Here is a 13,090-nt window from a genome sequence, read left to right as displayed (position 1 = left end):
CTTAACTCTCATGCCAATAGGTTGAATAATACCTTTAAAATTTGGTTGAAAACAACAAGTTTTAAGAATGACTTGGAAGGAGTGGTCATTGCTCCTTGGAGAAGTTATAGGAGTAACTGTGTGAACGCCAATGTTAAATTTTACTGATTTTTCTCATGCGCTGCTGATTGTTCTGTATGGAATACTTATTATTCTTACTAAATCACTTTTTTTTTCTTTTTCATTTTTTTCTTTTTTTTTTTTTTTGAGACAGGGTCTTGCTCTGTCACCAGGCTGGAGTACAGTGGTGCGATCTCGCCTCACTGCAAGCTCTGCCTCGAGTTCCAGCGATTTTTCCTGCCTCAGTCTCCCTAGTGGCTAGAATTAGGGGTGTGCGCCACCATATCCGGCTAATTTTTGTATTTTTTAGTAGAGACGGGGTTTCACCAGGTTGGCCACGCTACTCTCAAATTCCTGACCTCAAGTGTTCCGCCTGTCTTGGCCTCCTAATGTGTTGGGATTACAGGTGTGAGCCGCTGCACCCAGTCAATATCACTTTTTAGCTAACATTTATATATAAGTTTAAAAGTGTTTTGGCTTCCAAACTCACTAGCAATTCCCAGACTTCAAATTTGATACCACACACAATAATTTTCTGGATTCTCAAAGCCTCATACATATAATCCTTACAAGATAGCTTTAATAGTATTAATGAGGTCAAGGCCCTTACTTTTTTTTTTTTCACCAGGGCCAATTTATTTTGCTTAGTTTCTGTCAAAGACCTCTAACCAGGCATCTTATGTGAAAGCATGCTGTACGTTCCAAAGAAGCCTGGGTTAAAATGCAGATGACTTAAGTCTATTGGAAACTATACATCAAATCCATGTCCTAGAAACAATGTCATTTTCAAATCCCAAGTACAGTGTATTCTTTACATGCATGGTATTTTTGATAAAGTCCCTTATTTTGTGACAAACTATTGCTATATCAGCTGCCTAAAAAAGTGCAACTTAGTTTGGCAGTAATTTCTTTTTTTTCTTTGTATAGTGAAAAGTGATTTCCCCAACCCTCCCATCTTGGCCCTTGTAAGAAATCCTTTTTAGGAATCTATCCTGGGCTTCCTGCTGGACTTCAGCCTCATTTTTTTCTCCAATGCCTGAATACTGGACCAATATTTGGTAAGAATTTGGCTCTGGGGAGTGCTATGTTGAATGACAAATGGTTGAGGACGAAGATTTTATTGAAGCACTTGAACCACACTTAATTTTCCGTGTTGCTTTATTTGTTCCTTCTACCACCCAGGATATTGAATTCTGTGGGCTCTGGTTGGGTCGTTGGTACTTCAGGCGTTCAGTAATAAGAAACATAATCTGCTTTTTCCGGCAGGATAATAAATCTCATTTATATTAAGGGAGACTTACTCCAAACTGTTTTACATAGTATTTTTCTAAATCTTCTGCATGAACAAATTCTTCCTTGAGCCCTAGCACTGGGGACCCGGTCTGGCAACCTGCGCCCCATTCCGCGGGAATCAAGCGTGACCCGGTGCGGCCTTGCGCGCTGCCGCCAGCCAGACCCTCCCTCCGGCTTTCCCACCCACCGCCCGGGATCCAGCCTCCATTCCGCTGCCTCAGCTGTCCAAGACAGCGACACCCCCCTCTCCGCTCCCGCGGCTCCCCCGGCGCAGCTCGCCGCGCCAGACAGCGGGTAACCGCCGCCTCCGCTGGGGCATCCCGGCTCCACAGGCCCAGCGCGCTCCAGACACCTGCCTCTCACTGGCCACCACCGCTGCCCCTCACCCCGCAGCCCTCTCGGCAATTGGCCCCAGGCCGCCGCTCGTCATCCTCAGCCTTCTCCTAGAGTACCGCCTCCGTCGCCGGGTCATTTAAGTTTATCACAAATAAATAAATAAAGGAGGAAATAGAAATGCGTAGAAAGTAAAAGCAGTAGGGGGTGGGGGAGATGGGGCGTGGAGGAAAAGGAGGGAGAAGCGGAGGAGTAAGCAACCTAACCTGATTGCGCCTCTGTCGACCAATCACGGCTCACTCCAGTCCGGTCTGACGGGCTCCCTGAACCAATAGCCTTCCACCTCCCGGATCACTGAACAACGAGATACGATTGACCTTTTCAGAGTGGGTGAAGGTGCGGCGGGGGGAGGGGGTTGTGGGGGTGGGCGAAGTGGAAGGACTGTCCACCAATCGCCTGTTAATACTTCTCTGAGCGAAGTTTCCGCATCCCAATGGATGTTTGAGATAGCGGATTGGGCCTCTTTTAGCCCAATCGAAGGTGACAGAGATGAGGGAAGAGGAAGAAAGGGGCGGGGACGGGGGGGCGGAGGGGAGAAGGAAGAGTGCATTTTGTTTATGGGCGGCAACCTCACGAGGGGCGTCCCATTCTCATTGGCTCACTGAAGCCAAGATTGGCGTGAGAGCAATCCTATAGCGGGGAGAGATAGAGGGTTGGCGGAGTGAAGCGTCCAATGTGGGCCTTCTGCCGAAGAAGTAGGGGCGGGGGGAAGTTTAGGAGTTGAGGAAAGAAGATTAAAGAGCGCGAGGAGGTAATGCCAAAAACTCTAATTTGTTGTGGGACGGGCGGGAGAGAGGGAGGAGTGTGTGCGTGCCGAGGGGGATGAGGCGTCTGCGAGGCGCCTGGAGTGGGGGGCGGCGGGACTGGGAAGGAGGGGAGCGGGGTGGGGTTGGGGGAGCGAGTTACAGAGCGGCGAGCCAGCGGGCCCTGAGCTGGACGAGCGCGCGCGCCCCCGCGCCCCGCCCCGCCCGCGCCCCCTCCCCCGGCGCCCTTCTTAGCGCCCGGCGGCTGCCTCGCCCGACCCGGCGGGGAGGCGGGAGGGAGGTGCGGGAGGGTCGGCGGGTGGCGGGGCCGGCGGGACGTCCCGCAGCTGGAAACGTGTCTTCTGCCTTCTTCTCTCTACTCCCTGCGCCTGGAGCCGCTGCTTCCAAGAAGAGGAGCTGAGGGGGACTAGCCGGGGCTCAGGAGCTGCTAGAGGCGCCCGCTTGTCTTCTGCCCCCTCCCTCCTCGCCCTCCCCCGCTTGCCGTGGCTCTCGCGGTCTCTGGAGCGTCTTCAGAGAACTGGGGGGCAGGAGGTGTCCTGGCCCCACAGCCGCTGGATGTCTCTCCAGACGCCGGAGCTCCCGGCCCCCGCCTGCTTCGCTTCTACGACTAGAGAGGAGGGGGCTTGGGAAGGGAAGACACACCTTTCCATCTTTCTCTTCTTTGGGCCACTTTGGAAACATTAAAACATGTTAACACTTTTTGATTCCTGATATAAAAATGGTTGGAAGGTTCTTGAAAGTTTAAAACAAATGCCGTCTCTCGTACACTGTTTAATGCATTCCTGTCTGTGTGGCTTTTGGGTCCTCCCCCCACCCCCCGCCCCCAGCTGTTATCCTTTTTAAGGATGCTGAAGACGCAGGAGGCAGGGATTTTCTAAAAGTTCTATTGATAAACACACTTGCACAAACATATGCTAGGCACACACACAAACTAAACATTAGCGAAAAACACAATATGGCGTACAGCTACGGTACCTAGCGCGGTAATCCGCTGATCTCTCACTCCGAACTGGGTTGAATGAGGTCAGTAACAGGATGACAGCTCTCCAATAAAAATCTGAATGAATCAGGAAGTAGTTTGGAAGCTTGCGGGTGTAGTACTGTCCTCAGAATCAGCATTGGCCAAACCTAAGTTGAACATGTTACCTTTCTAGACATGTGAAAATCTTCTCCACTGTTTTTTCTATTAAAAATACCAAAATGGTGCTAAAGTCAAGTTTCCTCACTGCGTGGCGGTGTATACATTTCAGCTAAAAAAATTATAGAGGCCATTCACCCATTGTTTTCAAGTGAACGCTATTCTGAAGTTACTGTTGTAACTTGTTGCCATTGAAAGTTTTAAAACACAATTACCATTTTATAAATAAATAGCTGTAGACACTAAATTTAAGTGATAACCAGTCATCCTTAAATTTATAATGGTTTGTTTTCATTTCTGTTCATGCTCCCAATCCCAAGTACCCTTTGCTATCTTGTGGAAATATTTATACAGATCCCCCTCCACTCCCAGTCACATACAGTCAGCCCTTCCTGTGCCTGGGTTCTGCATCTGTGGATTTAACCAACTGCAGATCAAAAATATTTTGGGTGTGGGGGAATAGATGGAATAGAATATATATAGTTTTTTTCTTGCCACAATCCCCTAAACAATACAGTGTAACGACGATTTATTAATACATGGCATTTACTTGTATTAGGTGTTATAAGCAGCCTAGAGATGATTTAAAGTATATGGGAGAATGTGCTTAGGTTAAATGCAAATGCTACACTATTTTATGTAAGGGACTTGAGCATCTGTAGATTTTGGTTTCCTAGAGAGGTCCCAGAACCAATCTCCCATGGATACTGAGGGTCAACTGTAAGTTTGTCCAGTCAAGATGTGGCTACTTTTTGCTTTTTTGCTTTAAAATGAAGAATCTGTATTTTTATAGTGAAAGAAAAAAATTACATTGATTTTCATGCCTTTGTTCTTTGTGATTCTTAGAATATATCAAAGTTGTTGCACACATAGTGCATGGTGATATCCCTGTGCCATCTTTCCAGTAGTCTCCCAGGAAAGCTTTTGAAATTGCCCTTGAGGAATTGCTGATGTAACTGTTCAGTACTCAAGGCTTAATTTTCAAGATTGGGGTTGTGATTTTTATGGAGCTCAATTTTGGAGGGTCTTAGGTTTGGGGACACATGGTGTTGAAGTAAACAGGTGAGAAGAAGAAAAGTGAGATTTCTAGAACTATGTTAGCTGCTCAGTGAGTTGGGCAATTGGATATTTTTGGTTTTATGATTTCAGATTTTATAGACCAGTGGAATACAGGCCTTGTGCATATGAAGATCAGGTGACAAGTTTGCTGGCTACCAGCCTCCACAGCAATATGCCCTTTCACGGTGAGGTCCTAATTTTAACAAGCTAAAGAAAGTATCAGGTTAAAAATTGTCAAATTTTATCCATTTCCAGGAAGAAGTCTTTATGCTTACCTATCTAGGCCCGTGTTTTAAGATTACTACAAAACCAAGAAAATGCACATATAGGTCATGTGTACATTGACTAGCTACTAAAAGAAAATACGAGATTAAATGGAATACTAGAGGAAAGAGAAACTTTCATGTGAGGGCTATAATTGGGGAAGGGGGTGTTTAGAACTACCAGTTGATGTGATGCCAGTTTCTTCTATAATTGGATCAGAAAGTTTTTGAGATCCGCAAATATCTAATTCCTCTTGTTGTCCTGTTAATAAGAATTTGACTACTTGGTATAGGAAGAAAATCTAAGGAAAAAATATTTTAAGGGAATCATTTTTGTTGCATTAGTGAAAGTTTTCAGAAGACTTTTTAGACAAATTGGACTTTCTAGTAAAAAGGCTAGTCTGAATAATTAGGCAAATTGGACTTTCTAGAAAAAAAGGCCAGTCTGAATAATTAGGTTGTTTTAGAAGGGCAATAAAAGCTACAGCTAAGTTCCTGCTATCTATAATTTATAAAATAATTACATATTATTTTGAATAACTTCACAGAATCAGTGGCAAGCAGAGACTTCTTCAAAAACATTTGGAATACGGAAGTAGAGATTGATGGGCTTTGCTTTAGTCTCTGAAATAATCATATTTTTCTGAAATGGATGGTTAAATTTATCATATTGTTCTAGACACCTGGAGTGTAATAATGAACAAGAGAGAAAATTGCCTGCCCTTGTGGAGCTTACATTCTAATGTCACACACACTTTGTGCATTTTAGATTGTTAGGGGAGGAGATTTTTTAATGAAACTTTAAGACCTAGCTGCTTTCTTGTCTTAGGAACTACAGTTTGAAAGAGCCTACAGAAGTTTGAGGAGGAGGAAGGTGTTTACCAGTTGGCAATGATAGGAAAGAAAGATCTTAGTTTATTTCTTATTTGTACCTTTTGTTATTGTCATGAAACTTTCTCCATATATTTCAGTTGGTAATTTTAACAGATAGGGATTTTTTCATGATTTTAATAATGTCTTTGAAATAAATAAAATGTTGCTTTATATTAAAAAAATCTTGTGTTTTGAAATTTACTATAAATTTCCTACATAGTATTATCCTGTTAGCAAAGTATGGTAAAACAAAAGCTAGAGTATCTGTTAATTTTTGGTTGGGATTTGTTTTTAGGAACATATCTGAAAAATCAAGTACCTAAATCTTTTTCAGTTCTGGGTTTCTTTTTCGTTTTTTGAGATGGGAATCTCCTTTTATTGCCCAGGCTGTACTTTAACTCCTGGGCTCAAGTGATCCGCCCTCCTGCCTCAGCCTCCTAGTAGCTGGGACTACAGGTGCATGCCACCATGCCTAGTTTCAGTTGTGATTTTATCAAGAGAAGGTGAAAATTTATTGTAATTAGTTTATAGGCGACATTAAAGAGGAGAGACCTGCAAAAAATGCTTTGTTATTTAAACCATTTTTTCAAAAGCATTTGATTGGCACTTTTCTGCTTTAATAGACTTATTTGTAATGCAAGAGGAACATTACAGAAGATTTTAGCAATACTTTAATCATTTAGTCTGTAGGTGTAAAAATCCTGGGTTTCTAACAGAAGGAAAGTTGGTACCTGGTTAAATGAGTATATGATTTAATGCTGAGTTTGTGACTTCAAGTAGTGGGTGTCTCACCTTTCCAAAACCTAGTTCATAGTTCTCAAATAACAGTTTTTCCTTTTTAATTTTTTTTCCCATCTGTCATGGTAAGTCTTACTTTGTTAGCCAAATACAAGTTTAGTTCTTAAGGGGAATAACTTTTTTTAATACAATCCTCCCTCCCCCAGCCCTCCCATCCTGTGCCGTTGAGGGTTTGTCACGCTTATACCTACATTAGATCTCTATTTATGCTAATTTGGAACATAATCAGCCTCTTCCAGGAAGGGTACATATTAATGCACTTTAGAGCAGTTTGTGATTGCCTCTGGCTATTTGTATACGGACTTGCCAGCATCTGAAAGCTATAAATAGGAAGATTTAGGAGGAAACAGACTTTATAACTAATGGAATACATTGTTTCAGTTGAATTTTTTTTTTTTTTTTTTTTTGATGGAGTCTTGCTCTGTCGCCAGGCTGGAGTGTACTGGCACAATCTTGGCCCACTGCAGCCTCGCCTCCCAGATTCAAGCAATTCTCCTGCCTCAGTCTCCTGAGTAGCTGGGACTACAGGTGCGCACAGCCATGTCCTGCTAATTTTTTTGTTATTTTTAGTAGAGACAGGGTTTCACCATGTTGGCCAGGATGGTCTTGATCTCCTGACCTCGTGATCTGCCTGCCTCGGCCTCCCAAAGAGCTAGGATTACAGGTGTGAGCCACCGCGCCCAGCCTCAGTTGAATTTTTTTTAAAGAGCAAAATGGAAGAATGGCTAATAGAATGTTAAAAAGTAAGACCGTTTCCTGTTTGCTGGTAAGGATGGTTGATTGATATGTGTTTGCATGTGTGTGTGAGTATATATTTATAAATGAGCAGTTTTTGAATAAAGACATGTCAATACTGGATAAATAATTCCAGTCCTGCCTGTGATCCTTGACATGGAGTGTATTCAGGGTTCCCTGGTGATTTTGTTTAAGCCACTTTGTTACCAAAACTTTCCTATGGATAGCATAGAAACACAAGCTAATTAAATTTCTATAAATTTTATAATATTTTTGGGATGAAATGTTATTTTGGAAGTATTTTTTTAAGCATGATTACCAGCCAACCTGTGAAATGAATGAAATCTGAAGTGCAGAGTTCATAGAACCTTATATCCACCTAAGATAGTTGAGTTTCAAGAAGGTATTTTTAACGGCAGAAGATGAAATCTTGACATCTATCAAATTTTTATAGTAATAAAGTAAGCATGACTAAGTTTATTAATATTCATATTTGTAAGGTAAGTCTAAGCATGTGTACAGTGCATTTTAAGTCAAAATTTGGGGTGTTATTGGCTAGACACAGTCATTTCTTTGCCAGAGATACTAGGCTGTGTGAAGGCTAACCATCTGTCAAGTGATAGAGACAAAGAAAGGTTTTAATATACTAGTCTAAAATTTCCACAAACTTGTTTTGAATTGTATTGTCATTTTCTTTTGGCCTTCATACTCTGTGTTGAATATGCACTGGGTCAGTCACCCTACTTTGTTTTATGAACAAACTATTCAAGGTCCAGATAAGGTTATTGTCACAGCTGATGTGATCTGGAGGCAAGATAAAATATGTTTTGATTTTGCTTTCATATAATCAAAAACTCACAGTGGGCCACCCACTAGTAGTTACACAAATGGTTTCAAGTGTACTTGTTTTCACCCACCCATTCTGAATTTTGGGTGTCTTAATTATTTTGCTTTATGTATTCAAGCCTTGTATTTCAAACCCATTCCTGAGCTGTTTGGGGGAAGAAAAAGTAGCAACAGGAATCCAGATTGCCTGTTTTAGGTACAATATGGTGTGATGTGAAATTGAAACAGCAGATTGGTGAGAAACTTTAGTTTCAAACAAATATAAACTAGTTTGTTTAGTGAAGTCATACACAAAACAGTAGTCTCTATTGACAGGGCAATGTTTTTTTCAGTGATTCCCATATCATGAGGTCACTTTTGTTCTTTGGGCCAACAGTCTGTTTTCAAGGTGTCATATAAGAAAAAGAAGCACTAAATACTGCTGATTGTAATGATATACTTACATATGGCAGCACAAGAAATTATTTATAGCAGTGCTAATTATATCAATAAAAATAGCAATATTAATACTGTGTCAAAATCCATTCTTGACAGTATGAGGTAAACAGAACTATAGTCAAACAAAGCAGCCAGCCTGTCTTTACTGTCAGCTCATAGATATGCACTTCAAGAAAAATATACACACAGTTTAGAGAGTTGAGTGTACCAATTTAATCTCTTTTCAATTACTTTTGGCTTTTAAAAAGATGTTCTAATTCAACATAATATTAAAAAGATTTTGATTTTTAATTTTGAAACTCTTGGTACCCATTTTCTTACTGTCATTAGTAAGTTTCTAGAAATGTGTTTGTATTTCACTGCTTTATAAATTATCAGAAATTCATTTTAGTGTGCCCTCATTTTGGAGCACAGATTACCATTACAAAAGGAAACTATTAATAGAACAATCTCTAACAATTTACAAAACAAAACAAAACAAAGACCCCTACCACCACCACACACACATACACACTCTCTCGCACTCACACACATTTTCAGTAAATCTCTGGCTTCCTTTAGACAAGAGAAAATGGCCTTTTCCATGGTTTTGATTTAAGATAACGCATAAATTTTGTTTGTAGTTTTCATTACTTCTAACCATTTTTACAGTTTTATGCTATTTTAAATGTGTCGTCTTAGGAATATAAAATTAAGTAAGTAGAAGTAATTACATCCAAAGATTTTTAACTTGGGGATAATATCTACCTTTTCAATCTCTCATATATTAAATTCAACTCTTTGTTATACATTGTCAAAAATCTCAGATGGGGAGTTAGTAGAGGTTGTTCTAGGTCTACTGCTGCCACTAATTAGTTACATGATCTATGGCATGTTGCATAATCTATGCGGATCTCCACCTTAGCACCTTAGATTTTTCATTTTTAGGGTCATTTTCAGTTCTAATCATCTGAGTTTGTTTCCTTCAACAATTGAATTGTTATTTTAGCTTCTAGTAGTGTTACTGAAACTGATGCTTAGGACACCTAGAAACAGTATATGTAAAATACTTGACTTTGCTTTCCACTTTTAGTCTTTTATAAAAGTTTAATTTTAATGATACATGCTTTCTAACATAGCACACTAGTAAAGTATAGATATATGATATTAAGTACTTATAATCTTTCATAGTGGGTAAGTATAATAAATCTATTAGTTTACATAAATACTTTGCCAACTCATCTTAACTCAGGAAGGTGTATTGCTAATAGAATTTGTAAACTTGACTCTGCATTTCATGCAGCATAAAGTTGTTAAATTGAGGATGCAGGTAACAACAGAATGAATCAACTCCCATTTTTCTGTTTCTATAAAATCGATAGATACATTTATTCAAAGATAAAAGATAAATTTGGTTTTGTGATTCTCTTCTCTAAGCAAAACATAGGTATACATTGAGTAATCAGGAACCACCTCCATGCAGATCTTATAAAATTGGTAATTTTTAACTACTGCATTTAGTTTTTGATCTTATATTATATCCATGCACAGATAGATTTACATAGGAAGGAAGATAAGGTAGGTAAAGAAATCTGACTAGGAAAGAATCTGTTAGAAAAGACTTTGCAAATATTGTCCTGTTGTATATTGAAAGAAACAACTATATACAATTTGTATATACCTACTTTATAGGTATATACATATAGATCTTTAATGATAACCTCAAAGTTCTAATTTAAAATTTTACTCTCAGTTTCTGTTTAATTGACTCATCCTTTTTGCTAGTATGAATGGTAGTGAAAGGCTTAAAGCTATCTAACATTACCTTAGGTGGAAACAGCAATCTGCAGGAAGCTATACTATCCTGAATCCTCTCATTTCCTCACATCCACCCACAGCTCCAGATGTTCCTGGTACTGATCATATAATATTTTATAAATCACCTCATAGCCAAAATATACTGTCTGTTAGATGATGCTAAGCTATTTTAGCTTACCAAACATCTAGCTAATCAGGAGAAATTGTAAGAATAATTTTAGATCAATTGTTGGACCCAAAAGGTGGTATGAATGCTTCAATGCATGCAAATAATGGAAAAGATATTCTAAATGTGCTTAAGGGAAGCTGGTTTTCGTGTTAACTGAAACCCAGTATATGTACTGAAGAATCACTGTAACTCTTCTAAAGCCATGAGTACCAAAAAGACTAGCAAAATTATTAGTGGGAAGCACAGTGAAAAGTAAATGCATTCTATCCTTGTATTAAACAGGAATACTAATCACACCACCAACACCAATAGTAGCCAACATTTACTGAGATCTTACTTTGTTGCAGTCATTGGTTATATCTGCATTTTTTCAGTTAATTCCACAATCCCGTGAGACGAGTACCTTTATTATCCCAATTTTAAAGATATGCGAAGGCTCAGAAAGGGTAAGTATCTTGTTCAAAGTCACACAGCTAAGTATAAAACACATGGGAAATTAAACTCAAGTACAGCTCTGGAGAACCTAAGCTCTTAATCACCACCCCATCAGACCTCTATTCTGGGACGATTTTAACTCACTACTTGCCCAGATTAATAATGGCAATTTTATTTCAGAAAGGCATAGATTTGGAGAAGGTTCTAGAGAAGGGTACAAGGTGACAGAGTTGTAAGTAGGAACAATGGTTGCTGTGATAGAATCTTTTTAAAATATAACTCTTCAGTCTAGAATTAAAAATGATGATAGAGAATTTGTCTAAAGGTTGTACAGTGAATAGACTCTAACTGCTGCCTGATTTAGTTGTATTTGCAACAGTGGAGCTGGGTACCATGTTAAAGCAGGCCTTAGAAATCATGGGTAGGAGCAGGACAAAGGAAGTATTACTGGAAGTTCTGGGAAGGTAGAGGTCAAAAAGGAAAACTAAATCAAACCCGACTGGATAACCAAGAACCAGGTATCATGCAGAAATAGGGGTGAGGGAGACTAGAAACAGTATATTCAAAGGGTAGCAAATCCTATAACTTTGGAAGGCTTTTGGGTTGTTTGTTCTTTGTGCCCTTAACATTTGTTTCAGAAACCAATAGCTGGCTTAAATATGGGTCACCGAGAGTTTCGAAAACAAAGACTGCTATGCTTTTGGCACAAAAACATGATCATCAGTCCTAACCTAGAATTAGGCAGTAAGTTTAAGTGCATGACAAAGATATGCAATGTAGCACAATCTGTGTGGTAAGCCATTTATTGAATGCCTACTGTGTGCCACCCAATTTGGAAATCACTGTTCTAGGAACATTTATAATCTACATTGTTGTTTGCTGTCCAATTTTCAAAAACAAGAAAACATCTGTTAACTTTCTTGAGGATGTGATGGATATGAGGGGTAAAATATTATATACCTTAATTTTGTTTTATTTATTATGGAATTTAGTTTTTGTCTCCTCCTTCCCATATTCATGGAATTTTAAAACAGCCTCTACTATGCTTTGAGTGGAATACAGTCTAGACTTTTATTATGTACTTTAACTTTTCCTTGATTTGTCACTATACTGAAAGAAAGATTTAATTTTATCTGATAGTATAAATGCATTTCTATCAGAGTAGTCGTCTCAAATCAGTTCAGGTAAAGTCAGTGTACATGACTTTGGATTATATTTAGTATAGTCAGCATGCATGAATTAAAAGGAATTATAGTAACCTTTAAAGTGAATTTTTATTTCAGATAATTTAAATGACCTCCAACCAAGTACGTGTGTCATGTATACATACATACTCATATACCCTTTGTATACAAGGTACTAAAAACTTAAAAAGTTTTCAAAAGATAATGTTTACTGTTAAGCTATATTACAAATATAAGCTGTATCATCTGAATGCAAAGAATAATGAAATTGCTATACCATCCCTTATGTGTCTTTACTGTTCCTTATGAGAATATCTGATATTTTCTTTATTCTCTTATTTTTAGTGCATTAAGAAGTATAGTATAATAATCATTTTATATAATTCAAATGGATACATCACTGAAAAATGTATTTTAAAGTTAGAAAAATTATCAACATTCAGTTCGTGCATGGCACCTTTCTCCTCAAGTTCATCATCGGTGGTACTCTGTTGTTCTTGTAATTTTGATAGCCTGTGGGAGCTAGTGTTCTTAACAGCTATGTTGTTTGTATCTCACTGTCCTTTATACATCTGACCCTCAGAGAAATACCTTTGAACACTCATGTTTTTAATAATCTTTCTTGTTTTAGAAAGGGGTTGAGAGCAAGGCAATACTGTGTTAAAGGGGTCATTTGGGCTGAAAACCAGTATGGGAAAAATGAACAAAATTCTAGGTTCTTCTGATTCAAATATTCTGCATTACAGTCTTAACATTTGTGAACATTAAGTGAATTACCAAAGTGTATAAGAGCCAAAAATAAATGG

General features: G+C 39.1%; 1 protein-coding gene and 1 long non-coding RNA gene across 25 annotated transcripts in view; one reads left to right on the top strand and one right to left on the bottom strand.

Annotated features, from left to right (window-relative positions):
• The window catches only part of LOC129532395 (uncharacterized), a 118,822-nt gene extending 116,611 nt beyond the window's left edge, over positions 1 to 2,211 (bottom strand). Inside the window, exon 1 of the long non-coding RNA XR_008678122.2 lies at positions 1,992 to 2,211. This is a non-coding gene — a long non-coding RNA (uncharacterized lncRNA). The remainder of the gene's footprint in view (positions 1 to 1,991) is intronic.
• A 188-nt stretch (positions 2,212 to 2,399) lies between these two features.
• ZBTB20 (zinc finger and BTB domain containing 20) overlaps positions 2,400 to 13,090 on the top strand; it is an 838,196-nt gene continuing 827,505 nt past the window's right edge. For 6 of the 24 annotated variants that reach the window (XM_055381681.2, XM_063704049.1, XM_055381703.2 and 3 more), the window contains exon 1: positions 2,463 to 2,536. The gene's annotated coding sequence lies outside the window, so the exon portion shown is untranslated. Of the gene's footprint in view, positions 2,537 to 13,090 lie in introns of all 24 variants that reach the window. The other 18 variants (XM_055381691.2, XM_063704057.1, XM_063704065.1 and 15 more) reach the window with 6 other exon arrangements.

This window comes from Gorilla gorilla, chromosome 2, assembly GCF_029281585.2.
Source record: "Gorilla gorilla gorilla isolate KB3781 chromosome 2, NHGRI_mGorGor1-v2.1_pri, whole genome shotgun sequence".
Lineage (NCBI taxonomy): Eukaryota > Metazoa > Chordata > Mammalia > Primates > Hominidae > Gorilla > Gorilla gorilla.
This window is presented reverse-complemented; position numbering and strand designations above follow the sequence as displayed.